Source organism: Branchiostoma floridae, chromosome 15, assembly GCF_000003815.2.
Source record: "Branchiostoma floridae strain S238N-H82 chromosome 15, Bfl_VNyyK, whole genome shotgun sequence".
NCBI lineage: Eukaryota > Metazoa > Chordata > Leptocardii > Amphioxiformes > Branchiostomatidae > Branchiostoma > Branchiostoma floridae.
This window is the reverse complement of record NC_049993.1, coordinates 12,471,475-12,486,638: the sequence shown is the minus strand read 5'-3', so window position 1 is coordinate 12,486,638 and position 15,164 is coordinate 12,471,475. Positions and strand designations below refer to the sequence as shown.

The window sequence follows — 15,164 nt, the reverse complement described above, 5'->3', positions numbered from 1 at the left end:
TAAATTGATTATGGCAAACTTCATTTTGTTTGCAAAATAACAAAATTTCTACCATCTCGTAATCCTTCATTTACCTTTCTGACTCTGAGAAAATAATACGTGAAGTAAAAAATCAATCAAATATGTGCAAACAGATTGTCACGGCGGTAGGGGGAGGGGGGCAATTGGACATCCAATCTATATTTCAATACGGACTCGGTACATCAATCATCACGTCAAAACATTGCCGAGCCATGGTGACAGCTGGCTTTCAATAATTAAAAGTGTTACCAATCATGGAGAGGAAAAAGATGACCAACCGTCCAAGGGTTTCTCAACGGTCATAACACATGCAAAGTACGTGTAAGGCGGTTTGGAAGATTAACTTCTGTCCCAGAAAAAAATGCCTGTCCTTAAATGTGTAGTATAATTTGTCAAAATTTGCAGCATTCCGTTTAAATACCTTACCAAAGCAAAATAGGAAACACAAAAGCCCTGCATATAACAGGTAATAATCTATTGCGCACCATAAATGTATGGGTAGATATCTATCATTATAACTGGTACATGCTGTGGCTCTTATTATGGTCATTTATCATTGTTGAATGGGTACATATCAAAGACGAAATAGGTACAGCGTGAAAGAAAAAGATTCGCAAGGCCATATTTTAAGGTCTTTCAGTTGACATTTTGCTCGGTAATTGCGACATACGCTCTAGTCATCCAGACAAGACCGATTCTTTGAGAAACTGTGCAACCCCAAGTCTCCTACAGGGCCAGCGATCCAACTTCGTGCCTTTTCACCAAAATTCGTTGTGACTACCGAAACGGAGTTTTCATTCCCTTGCCTATTCCATTCATTACCGGAATAGCCAAGTGACCTGGTTTCTGTATCGCGTCTACGTATCAATTTATCAATATGACAGCCGAGCCAGTCCTCTATGTGTACATTCATTGATTTTAGAAAAAAAAATGTACAAAGAGGTTATGCTTTCAGTCTAGACTTTAGATGTCCACATACTAGGGTAGCTCAAATAAGTTTGAATTGATTCCTATATCTTGTCCAAATGATAAAACTTTGAGATGCTATCCACATTTTGAATTTCTGGAGTTTTGGTTCTCTTCTTGTCGGCTGGTTGGCTAAAAACGTAAGTTTTATAACACTAAAATGCCATGTTTGATTATTGACTAGCACTAACACCTCTGAACACTACTTCCTGCCACTCCCGCAAGTTTAACAATTTCGGAGATATCATTTTCCCACTCACTCCCTGCCACTCTTCTAGCTGACAGTGTATTCAAATACGTACGAACATACAACTCCGTAACACACAGACACATCGGAAACAACAGACCCCGCTCACGGAGTCAATACTTTCAGTGTGCTGACTTTGACGAAGAGGCCTGTTGTGTATTCCAAAGACGTAATAGATTAGAATAGAACTCTTGTATGACCAGCAATTTTTGCTCAGGCTACAGCGATCAATTTGCAAGAAAGAAATGATAATGTGCGCATAAAGTTCGTCTGGTCCCCACGGAACGAAAGCCTGTCATTCTAGAGATAAGGACAGCGCTTTTGAACTTCTGAAAATGGGGAGTTCAGAGAAAAATGGCCGGTGTCCCAACGGGGGATTTATCATGGTGCTTGGGTTGAAAATAGGCCGGTCCTGTTGAATACAGATGTCTGAATTGGATTCATCGAAGCCCCTTCGTATAACAGTACGCGAGTAATAACTACAGTTACTGCTGCTTTAGAAGGGTTTATAGATATCGTTGACGTTAACGAAGACAGAAATGGCATAAACGTAAATATCATCTTGTTAATAAGTATGTTACTAACCTAATGATTAAGACATCAAACTCAAATTTTTAATAGAGGACATAAATGAAACATCCTTGCCAATACTACAATATGATGTAACAAAAGTTAGGTAAGAGGTCCTATTACGTAACCTTGAGGAACACCTGAGCTAATGAGACGCTCGCTTGTTTTTCAACAAGACAGGCTGTCGGACAGCCTGTCCTCTAAAACACGACTTTTAGTTCGAAAAACAAAACAAGTGACCGTAGGTAACATAGTCTGTGACGTCGGTCTGGTATATGTTGGTTGTTTTGTCTTCTTTGGTGTGTGACGTTGTGCTTATATCCTATATGATTCTTTTCATGGTGTTAGATATATCGTTGTATCTAAAGTTGCCTAATATTTCTGTGTCATGTGAATCTTACTAAACAGGTATGGATTGTGAGATAACATGTGGCCAAAGTCAAAAAGATATGGTGACGATAAGTTACCGGATGGTCTACTCTAATACACAGGCACATTCACACACAGACACACCTACAAGACCGACAGGCAGACTGACAAACGCACCAAGTATTAACATGTTTCTGTTATGGACGTAATAAGTATGAAGCACGGAATAGGACCTTGATGTTTCTTAGTCGAAGTCCGGGAATATAATATGGCTAAACTTCATTTGGGACGAGAATTCTTACACGCTTCATTGCAAACGGCGACAGGAGGTATTTGATTGACAGGGTCATTAGTGGAACATTAGATGTCGGTTCCCATGTCCCACATACGATAACACACAGCTGTTGATGATGAACTGTGCGATAAGTTTTTAACTAGTGTGAAGCCATAAGGTAGCATGACACAGTGTTAATGGGTGAATCCCGGGGTCCATGATGCTGGTACATAAAGTAGTACGGATAAACTTGTTGAATAAGAGGTAGAAAGCAAACGCGCGTAAAATTCTTGCACATATCGCGCATCTGCTTAACTATACCCAATTACCTCAACGGGCACCATATGCAGACATGGGCCAATACACTGTGAAACGTACAATTTGCAGGGGTGATTTCTGAAATTATTACATACATAATAAAAACAGCTGCCGAAAAAATAAAACACCTTGCATCATCGTCCAACTATGTGTAGAGAACCTGCCAAACCACAAACGTATGCGACAACGGGAACATGCAGATATAGATGCGAACGCGCGTTACATTGACGACCAGAGAACATCACGTATCTGCTTGCAATATCTCAATTACAGCATGACCCATATACAGGGGATCTGGACTAATACACCGAAAGATGAACATTTTGTAGGGGTGTTATTTTTATTGCGTCCCTAATAAAACCAACTGCCGCAAAAACAACAAAAAAAAAAACAACGTGCATCATCGTCAACCTCAGTGCAGATGACCTGCCAAACAACGTACGTATGCGACAACGGGAACATGCAGATACCGATGCGAACGCGAATAACTTTGACGATCAGGTAACACCACGCATCTGCTTGACAAATTCCAATGACACCATGACCCACATACAGAGGATCTGGACCAAAACACCGCAAGACGAACAAATTGTAGGGGTGTTATTTTTATAAAATCCATAATAAAACCACCTGCCGCAAAAAAAAGTTCACGTGCATCATCGTCAACCTCAGTACAAAGGACCTGCCAAACCACATAGAATTCAGACAACGGGAACATACAGATACAGCTGCGAACGCGCGTAAACGTGACAAAACTAAAAGTCTGTCAACCAGAGGGTCTGGTCACAGACTAACTAAGTATACTATATAAAAGACATAAACTTGCTGCACTCTTGACTATAGGATTATCTTTGACGTAATTGGTCCTTTTAGGGGGTGGGGGTATTTTCCTTGATTCTCACGTGCATTCTGATTACTTGCAGGAATCGTTATTCTGGGCACCAACCGAAGCAATGATGCTTCCCAAAGGAGCAACTTCAGCAGCCCATCCGCCTTTAGCGACAGCAATAAGGTCTTTAAAACTTCATCTAAAAATGGGACGTGTCGCTCTATATCTGAACCAATATTTGACGACGGATGTCGCTGATGATTTCCACCGCGCACAGTTGGACATTAATCCCGTCAGCCTCACTCTTCTCTGTTGGCAAAGCCGAGTATTTACCTGTCAGTTTACGGAGCGGTGAAGCTACACAGCCATCGTAACTTAATTACCACCCATGGGAAACGTGAATAGGCCAAGAGAGCGCACATCGCGTCGAAGAGAAATGTCGGCCGGCCGTCCTGGCTCGATCAATGTGGCCTCGTGTCGTATCAATTATTCCAACCGTGGGTTCCGAAAATTGGGTCTTAGCTGGAGCTAAGATGGCGGCGAAAGCATCTGGACATAGATTATCTGTTTGTGGTAATTGGCAACGCTGTTTGTGGGTATTTATTGCTGTGTTATTGGAGAGGGGAGGGCACCAGTTGTCGATACGACTGGATGGCAAACGCACACACACAAAAACAAAATAAGAGCTACTCACATTTTCGTGCGATTGCAAACAAGCTGGGGGCATTCTTGTGATGATTGTGAATACGTCGTACGAATTAAGTTGTCTACAAAACAAATTCTTCTTCGGCGGTTGATTCTGTAATAACCTGCCTGAAAACTCTAGGACATCAAAATCGTCCGACAACAGCCTACGACACCTGTGACGAGCGTCGTAAAGGTCAAATTAGTGATGCGAGTCTGAGACACAAACGGCACGAAATCCATGCCAAGGTCGTTTATTGTCAGTTGTAATTATAAGGAAACCAAGTGCTCCAAGACTTTTCAGAGAGCATCTTTAATCGATTGTTACAAGGTCAAAGCTTTCCTGTCATTTTGAGAAACACTAGTTCAATGAGGAGAACTTCATTTGTGTAAGCCGTGATCGCTTGTCACGTCCTTGTCTCGGACGGAAGGCTGTTGCTATTACACTTTCATCTGTCCCATCAGTCTCAACCCACGCCTTGTAGACCAACTATATCCCCTCTGCAACTGAACTCGCATTCATCATGCAAAAAATCCATACCGCGTTCTATTAACCTACGTACATCTGCCTCCAAGTATTGACAGTCTAATCTCAAGCCTGACATCTGACTATCTGTTAGAAAATTAAGTAACGGCTTCTTGTTCTGGCGTTCAATATTGTGCTGCAGCCAAGTCACGATCTGGTCTGACACCACATATCAACTGCCTCCCCCTCTTCTTATGAACGGCTATGGTAATATAATCACCAATACCCAAGGCACCGCGCGTCAACTACTGACTGCCAATACGGAGAGGAAACATTCCTTTCGTTCCACAATACATCACATGAGAGCTACTTTTTCCACGTTATTCGACAGAGATCGCCATCTTCATCTTTCAAGATGGAGAATCGGTTTCCAGTACTGGTTTGACGGGTGGCCCAATACCGTGGACAGCACACACATTGTAAATAAACTGGCCTGAGGTGGGCCATCAGGTGTTTCTATCTGGGATTCAATTCAACCTTACCAAACAAGGGCATATTCGTCAAACGAACAGAGAAAGTCGATCGCGGTTCTAAATTTAGATGTTAATTTACGGTTCTTGTTGGCTTTGCGACATCACCGATATTACCTGGATAGGGTCACGCTGCATTCTCAACTTTGCCATTCCCCTTAATGTTATACATGAAATCGTTAATCGCATCAAAGACCAGTGTGCGCTAGGTTAGAAATAAGCCAGTTCATGTTTTGAACTTCTCATGCGTGAGGTCAAAGGTTAAGGTCAGATAATTCTCGTTAATACCATTCTTCATATACTTTCAGACGTATTTTGTTTATGTCTCAGGAGCCTTTAACGTTGATGTATAACATACACTGCACTAAACTGTACATGAGTCGTTCAAACTGTGACAAACTGTTTCGCAAGGTTTTGCATTTCCAGGAACACAATTGCCCCATCCAGTGCTTACAATGTAGTAAAAACCAAGACCCCCATTTTTGCTACGTAATCTTCCGATCAATACTCGCCCGTGTCTCTAATGATAGTATATTTTTGACAATTTTTCCAGGTATGCTAAGATATCATGTGGCATGTACAAAACATGGCGCTTACTTCATTCAATTATAGCTGTGTATACTGCGTGTCTTGAGGGTTGTGCAACACTTCTTATTAACTCTACAGACGAAATCGCTTCGTTTACGACTTCGGTCGTCACTTCGTTCTATTTCATTAAATAAGAAAGAGCCGCACAATATATGCTCAGTTCCTTTATTCCTTTATTCCGATACCCTTTAGCCCTATTTATGGCTAGTCTACCAGGGTTCACAGTTGAACCGAACTGCACAAATTTTTGATAACGTAACATAAACAAAGGTGAAAGCTAAAACTCAAAATGCTGTGTTATTCCATGATGAAAATGATTTTATCTGGCGAGAAAATTCAAGCACATGTAACCTTCCATTAGTAGCTTAGACCACAAGCTTATGATTGGAGACTGTCTGGCGCGTTTACAACTGTGGTCAGACAGTGACAAAAAGACTTGAATTCAGAGTCAGTGTTACGTAAAATTAACAATTCTGTATATACAACACTTTTGGTTTATCTCAATTCGACTGTCAAATTAAGACCGTTTAATATCTTGTCTTAAGACTTATACTTCAGATTGTACCACGTGATGATAGAATTGACAATAATCGCGAATTTCTTTGCAAAAGGGTAAAAACGTATGGTGGTAAGTCTTCAAATGCAAAATTTACGTTCCCTGTTGATGCTCTATTCCATATTTTGTGCAAAACGGACGTGTTCCCTGTTGATGCTGCATTGGTGCAAAACACACGTTCCCTGTCAAAACTGTATTGGACGGTGCAAAACACATTTCCTGTTGATGTTGCTTTGGTGCAAAATACACGTTCCCTGATGATAGCGCATTTCATTTTACAAAAAAGAGCGTTTTGTGTTAACGTATTGGTGCAAAAACACATTTTCTTGGTGATGCTGTCTTGATGCAAAAAGTTCGTTCCATGATGACGTCGAATATCCCCATGACCTTACCCTATGTTATAGAAAAATACCTAGCGATATAATCAATGAAAACTTCAAAGACGTCCTTCTATTTGTACCCAGCAACATATGTCATGGGACGGTTTTATGGACAAACTTCAGTCGACAATGATCCTATCAAAAACATAGATACCAAAGGACGTAATGCTATATTCAGCATACAAGATCAAAGTGCAGGTCCCTTTTTTCGTATCTCTTGCCATTTTATCGCCTTTTTATCAACATTGATGGTACTATATGTGGTTTTAGGAGGGAGAAGGTAGCTTGAAACATAAATATGGGAGCACTGTACCAATAATGAACAGAAAGGGAGGACGGTGTAACGCATGACGAATGGGGTAGGAGACAAGATGCCGGCTCACTTTAACAAGATTATCCACTATGCTGCGGTTTGATAAATAATGCTGCCCTGTGGCGATGTTTTGAGTGGCTCGGTATTGTCGCGTATATGATCAGGCAAAGATCTATAGGTTTTCATGTGACTTTTGGGAGCTGGTTACCGGCACCGTGGGACTAGCAACAAATACAAATAAGACATCGCGTTCCCCTTCCAGCTGTTTGCATAATATAGTGCTTTGCAGTAGCTGTTTATTCTTCATTTTTGTGTCCTTGGAGCCCCACGGAATACTGAAACCTAAATTTCACACAGCACATAGAAGAATATATTTTAACTTTCTTCATAACAAAAGTTTAGGCTTGATTATTTGTCACATTTATTTAGTTCTGAAAAGAATCTTAAGACAAAAAACGTGATATTTGGAAACTTTGTGATAACCTGTTTTTGCTTAGTTATTTTAATAAAAATCTACTCTACTGGTGAATTAATGAGGTAAGACCCCTCTAACTTAGTTTTTCATTAGAAGACTCGTTGGTGAATTAATGAGATAAGACCCCTCTAACTTATTTTTTTCACTAGAAGACTCGTATTGGTTAAGAACATTTCTTCTGTTAATGAATTGATGAGCTAAGATCTTAGTTTTCTTCATTACAGAAGGAAATAATATACAACAAATATGACAATATTCAACGAATTCTCAAGCAAAGCCTTATCCATGCGTATGTATCTAATAATATGGCCGGCTAACTTCTCCAGCAAAATTTTCATCCTATTTGGCAAATATCGACTATTTCACCTGTATAACGCAATGAGCTTGGTAGAAAGTAGAGACTATACCGAAAAGGTGACATGTATTGGATACATAGGATACACAAAATTGGCAGTGAATTAAAATGTGCTTTGAAGACGGCAGAAAGAACGACCAAAGAGCAACAAGACTCCTTTCTAATTCTGTTAACACGAAGAAGAGCATAATTCGTTTGAACAGTGCATGACAAACCCTGCTATTGGCTTTCTGTATAGGAACCTAAATTATTCATCGTTCCATTAACCACACGCGTCGACAGCGGATGGAAATCATTACGGTGGATTACTCGTACGGAGCCTAGTTAGTACTGGGAGAGAGATCCTTCCAAACCGGGGAGATCACACGATCCCCGGCCCATCACTGATGTTAACAAGGTTCTAAGGCCGGAGATTCTCCATGTACGTGACTATACCGGACATTCACCCCAAACTTTCTTGTGCGGTGACGTCGGAATTATTCAAGGGTAGGCTGACATGAATTTCCGCTTAAAACTTTATTTTTACATGGGAACAGAAATATCATTTTAAACAAGTCACTCAAAATACAGTAGAATCCAGTAATTGGATAACGCATTAACGCACACTTCTGTTAACTGCACGGAATCCCAAAATCCAAAACCGGTGCAATCCAGCTAGATAACTTCGCATTATTGCACCAGCCGGATAATTGCACGAAATTCACTGGCAAATAGGCCGTGCAATTAAGCGGCGTCTACTGTAAAACACGAAAAACTTCTTTGACTGTCTTTTGTAAGACCAAAGGAAGGCTGCAGATCTAAGGAAAGCTACCAGATTGTCCAGACCTACGCTAACTAGTCCCCAGCCTTAAAATTACCCGAAACTTAAACATCGTTACCGTAGCCCATAATAGAACATGTCCTTTGATTTGCCGACAGCTATCCATGTACCAAATATCAAAGCATTACATGAATACCTGTATTGACTACTGCTAAGCAATAAAACCACCACCAAAAATAACCCTCTTGGCAAAGTTTTTAAAAGAAATACTAACAATTACTTGATCTTAGAAGTAATGCATGTCTTAGTTGGTTGCCTGTGCCATTGAGATAGGAAGAAACCAAGTAAGTAGATGCCGCCGGGCATCAACAAATTCAAAAAGAGCTTATTAGGTGGTGCTAAAATCCCTGAAATACGCGAGACAGAAATCATCAAGTTTCCCTTAGCGCATCCCAACAACAATTTGGGAACTTTTTACGGCAAATGGACGAAAAGGCTGGCGTTACGCTCTGTGTGGGTGGCAGGAAAGACAACGTTGGGAAGGTAACGACTAAAGGCGTCTGAAAAATTACAAGCTTAGAGAACATAATTGGAAAAAATCCTTCCGACTTCAGTTCCCCTTTCGGTGAGAGCATTACAAGCTCGGTCTAAAAGTGCCGACGACAATCTGTGATATACGTTCCTTTTATTTACAATGCACCTTTTATTATTCTACACGAGAGGAGCTTGTCAGCACGCTTTTAGGAAGCCATACAGAAGCAAACACCGCTCTTAGCTGTGCGGCTGTGCCGCTGTGATATCAAAGTAACGTCAGGCAAAACACAAGAATGGCCTTGAAGATGCCATTAAATCTAATCTATAGGACGATTACATACAATTAGTGGATCAGCGTTATGTTACACACATGCATAGAAAAGATTATCATTATTCAAATGTTAGTCGAATCAAACAAGACCATTGAAAGGACTTTGAACTCTTTTCCGATTCAAAACTATCAGTCTTCCTACTCAAAGTAAGTCACTAATAAGAGCTGAACTAAAAGTTGATGCTTCTTTTCCTGTCATGATGCCCGGCGAGAGGAAAATACGCTTTTTGGTGACACATACCCGACATCCATACTTTCATATCAGTGGAGTCGAAACAAAGCAACAGCTAGTTATCATCATATGCGCACAATTTTTGGCTCGCCTTGCAAAAATGAAATCGTGACACTGGCAATGATCGACTCTATGCCTCACTTTGTCCCTCAGGCGCCGTCCAATTTCGGAGCTTATTCGTCTCCATGAAGACAAACTCGTGTACCAGCGCCGGGAAGATATTTTTAGAGCTATGACTGGCAAGGGATGGAGATTGCCAACGGCTCTGTTGTTCTAACGGAATAGACTAACAACACCGCAAGTCTTGTCAGAGGTCGTTAACACTGTACGTGTACAATTCCAAATCGCATTGTAGCGTATTGTATTGTATTGTATTGTATTGTATTGTATTGTATTGTATTGTATTGTATTGTATTGTATTGTATTGTATTGTATTGTATCGTAGGAATTTTCTCTTTGGCAAATGTATTCTTTAATATCAGTTTCTATGTGAATTAACTATTACTAATAAACTTTATTGACATATACGAAAGAACAGTGATTTTCATATAGGTGCTTCTACAACTATAGATACGCAAACATAACATGATTGTAACATATATGATAACAGTACAATGTATATGTATATGAGTATATCAATATACGAATACCGTCTACAATTCATTTTCTAAGATGTTAACACTCTCTAGAGCACTCACCCATTTGCACACTGTAAAATATAAGCTAGGAGAGACTTTCAGGAGTCTTATGTCTTAAGTCGTGTTCGAAAAGTTTACGAGACTAAAATCTAGAACACATTAGTTTAATTGCAAACCACCTTTGTTGTTATCAAGAAGCGCACCTTAATTTATTCAGTTGTACATGCAAAAGATGATTTTTATCATTTTTTTAATAACATGCCTGTAACGGACTCGATACTAATGATAACAAAAGCGAACAGATGGAGGCTAACTTTTAAGTGACATAGAAGTAGACAGCTTAGGGTGTAATACGAAGCGTAAATTGATCATTTCTATGTCAACCGGTGGCCGTTATAGTTCTGTCTACCGATTCAGCGCGAGGTCTAATTGATATAGTACATTATGCAATCACAATGTCGCTTAATACAACTGCCAGAGGCTGCGACGCTGGGTGACTGAATATTTCACAGATCGCCCATCCAATTGTTTACACAGATGTAATAACGATGTTGCTTACACGTACAACCTCTCAAACTTCACCAAAGTTTTTTGTCTTTTAAATCATACTGTATCATGTTCCAACTATAAAATCAAGAATCACACAAATCTAATTTGGTCGTTCAGCTATCGCAGTCTAGCGGAAAGGAGGCCTATGAAACCCACAGTCACGGCCGTGAGTCGGGTCTAACCAACCACAAGGTCCCGATCTTTTACTACACAGTAGTTCCAGTGAACATGAGCCGGTCCATTTATTCTGTACGGGAATATAAAATGCAGAGTTTTACGTATTCACGGTGGCGAGGCTTGTTCTGAGGCGTTAAGCCGGGAGACTGTCCGGACGTGATGCCGTCACGGCCCGCAGAACTTCTGCTGCCAATATGGGATGCGGTGTTCGGTCATTGCCAATATCAGGCGCGGGTCGGCTTGAAGGTTATTGCCACAGGTTCGGTGGGTTTATTCACATGCATGGCCGTAGTTTATGAGGTATGCGGGTCAGTACGGTTAAGCTGTGCTTCGAGCAATTCAGTGGCCATTTTGGTCGGCTAGGTTCATCCTTTTTTTTTTACTCAGGCAACAAGAGGTCAAAGATCTTACGCCTTCGTGGAATATTTAGTGCCCATTGCAATGTATGTCTTCTTTAATTGTAGTTAATTGATTATGCAAACAGACAGACCGAAACCTTAGTTAATGGCCTCTTTCTTCCGTTGACCCCATGACCTGGAATGTCTCGCAAACGACTAATTCTACCACCTCTGAACTCCACATCCTGTCAATCCCGCAAGGCACCATATTCCCTATCACTTCCTATCACTCTAATGAGTCTAATGTATTCATATATCTACGAACAAACACAGCCACAAACATCTAGACACACCGGAAACAAATTCAATGCCTCAATGATATTGAGTGTAATATGCGAAAACGTTCATATTTTCCCGTAACCTACATATGGCACATCATATTGTGATGGTGCCATATATGCTTTACTCATAAATCTATCAGAGCTCACCAAATTAAAGAGAGGGGGTCACTTGAGGTGGACGGTCATTACATTTTCAATACATTCCAAGATATGAAAAAAAATATGAAAAAGATATTAACAGGGTCCCGCACGTTCGTTATTACGGTAATAAAATCAAACGATGCCAGTATAGCCCAATGCACCACAAGTTGAATAGACTTTTCTGTCCATATTCAATATTCTTTAAGACATTTAATATAGGATAATGCATAATGAATTGTTTCATGCAACAATATCTATTATGGTAGTGAAGGAAATATAGGCCAGAAGGTCCAATGCACTATATGTCGTATTACGCTCTCTGTAAATCTTTTTCGATATATGTAATATAAGATGAATACTGTATGTTGAATGATATCTATGACCTTGGTAAAAATAGTATAGGCCGAAAAGGCTGAAAGGTACTATCCACTGTATGGATTTTGTTTGTATATATGAAAAAACAAAGTGAAATAATTAAAATGTTGTTAACGCAATATGTACTGACTTTCATCACGAAACACATACTATGCGTGTGTGTAAAAAAAGAGACAATTTTTCTCACCATTGGTATCCAAACCTTGTCAGCAACAAATGACAAAATCAAGATTGACACTTGACGAATACATTAACAACGCGGGGACGATAACGAATACGCGTGTTGAGACCATGGGTCAAATTTCTTTCTGACCTTTGACATTCCCAAGAGGCATACTGGGAAGGAAGTCCTCTCATGCGAGGACACTGTTTATCCGGCCCCTGTGTTGTGAAGACAGTGGGCTATTTATTTCGAACTTTGGCTTGCTGGCCCTGTTGCTGCGCCACTTGGATACAACGGAAACCTTGAATTTTTCGAAGGGGCGGTACAGAATGGACTGGGAGGGGTAGATGATTGGTTTGGTCATTTTGTCGATTTTATATTTTCCGTTTTTTGTCAATTTCTGTTCTAATCCACTATCCCTCTGGTATTATCACCTAAACCCCGTTTTTACAACCCCCTATTATATATTCGTGTCTATCCCTTAAGGGCGCTTTCTTGTTGCACGTTATTTTACGATAGGTCATAAAAACGTCCAATTTGGGACTGTTTACCCAACACCGTAGATGTGAACGCTTTTACCAAAGTTGAGAAAGAATTGCTGTTAGCTTTCGCGACGCTACAAGTTTGTGTTACGTTATATGATACATTATTCTGTGAAGAGACACGGATGGTGCATGGTGATATCACTGGGAAATATCCTTCAATCATGGCAAACCTATTTGGCCGCCCACTGCTTTTCATGTAGCAGTGTTAGCCGTAGTGGTACCTAATCAGTCAAGCTTGTAGGGGAGGGGAAATAGGAGGGTGGGGGGCATAACAACTGTAGCGGTCGTCAGGCGCGCATTCATTATATCCCAAAACAAATGACGGCGCCAGCTGAAGCGAGCTTTACCAATTTGCTGGGCGCTACAGAAATCGGAGAGTGTCTTTTCTCCGACAGCGTAGTAAACGAGCTTGCTATGTCAGTGCCTCAAGCTCCAATCACTCTGGCACAAAAGGAACATCAAATACAAAGCTTCTACAAACCAGGTACCATCACTCTTACTATACCTACTATTTACGGCTGGAACCGTTGATATCTGAAACCGCTGGCCTGAACCGATCGAATGGTCGACGGGAGAGCAACAAGAAGATACTCACCTCATCTTTGTAAATGCATCTGCAAGTAGAAACCGCCAAACTCTTCCAAATTGCTTCCAACACAGGGCTATCTGCAACACCTGACAAAGGTAATTATACATATACATTACATGATTGGCACCCAGATTTCTGCAAGGTGGCCGCTAGTGTACAAGGTCTGACATATGCACAAAAGATCCCTTCAACCCAACATATTTACATCTTCACTAGCGCACCTTATCTCAGAGTGATGAATATTGCAATCAACGATACGTCTGTATGATTAACATCTACCAGCGGAAAACTGACCCTCAAGACATCGGAATTCCCCCGGCGGAGATGAAGCAATAAGCCTTGGTAAACGTCTAGCCCTCCTTCCGTCGATATCTTCAGATTACTGCCGCTGAGCCCACTCCGGGCTGGTTGCTGTCATTTTAGTCACGTACAAAAGGCGCTGTGCTATGGACGGGCGCACCGGGCCATGCATTATCTCCGCCTGTGTTTTGTACCCAGCCAACACTGGAGACTGTGTTTGGCACACAGACGCTGCAGACACAGATGGATCGGCTCTCAGGAGCTACTTAAATCTAGCTGCTCTCTCCTGCGGTTTGTCAAAGCGAAAAGGTTCCAGGAATTTTCCCCCAGAAGCCGGAAGCACGCCTTCTGTGGAGCGCACTGGAAGTGCAGTAATATGTAGGTGTTATTCACGCGTCGCGACACACAGATTTCTCCAGACGAATTAGAATTAGATTGTCAACGAAAGGCATAGATTTTTCGTATTTTGATTTGCCTAATACTTGTCGCGTTATGTCTGCTTTCTTTGACCAAAGGCATTGAATGAGGTCATCCCTTGCTTAGTTTCAAGAAACTGGCTTGCAATACAGAAATCTTCGAACGTCCTTGTTTTTTTCTTCAAATTTTACATACTCGTCGGTCTTATCCGTTTTTCAAGAGTTCAACAGTTTCGTTAAATAGTTCTTGGGCAAATCAAACCGCTACCAGAAGGCATTCACCATACATGAATCAAAACCCTTAACCTACATGTATATCCAGAGCAAATGTGTTTCTTGCAATCACGCAAATGCGTCAGCAGGACCAGGATTACCTTAGAGACGGCGGTGTCACAGCAATCCTAACACATATCAGGGAATTGGATCCGTTAACCCAGTTCTGACGTCATGTGGGGCTACTCACGCTTAAGTGACTTTCATATGAGCTGTCAGGAGGGTCAATATTCCCAGAATATGACAGCGGCCCAGGGCTCTAGCCAGCGTCCGTTTTTCCGTCAATTGACAGAAATTTGCTGCATGTGACGGAAAAATTTTAAAACCAATCCGTCAACCTTGACGGACAAAAATCCTTGATGGAAGCTACGGGCGGCTTGGGGATGCCGTCCACAGCCGTAAAAGCCACACACCGTTTGTTTTGCTATTGTTATTATTGTTGACGATGCATGTTGGCGCCCTTTTGCATACGATAATCTCATTAAAAACCAGTTTTTAAAGGTCTCAATTCAGTCTCTCTG

The 15,164-nt window shown here is 41.0% G+C and overlaps 1 protein-coding gene across 1 annotated transcript in view; it reads right to left on the bottom strand.

Annotated features, from left to right (window-relative positions):
- The window catches only part of LOC118432529 (hemicentin-1-like), a 31,883-nt gene extending 17,599 nt beyond the window's left edge, over positions 1 to 14,284 (bottom strand). Inside the window, exons 1-2 of the mRNA XM_035844144.1 lie at positions 13,949 to 14,284; positions 13,661 to 13,740 (exon numbers count right to left, since the gene is read on the bottom strand). The gene's annotated coding sequence lies outside the window, so the exon portion shown is untranslated. The remainder of the gene's footprint in view (positions 1 to 13,660; positions 13,741 to 13,948) is intronic.
- Between the last annotated feature and the right edge of the window lie 880 nt (positions 14,285 to 15,164).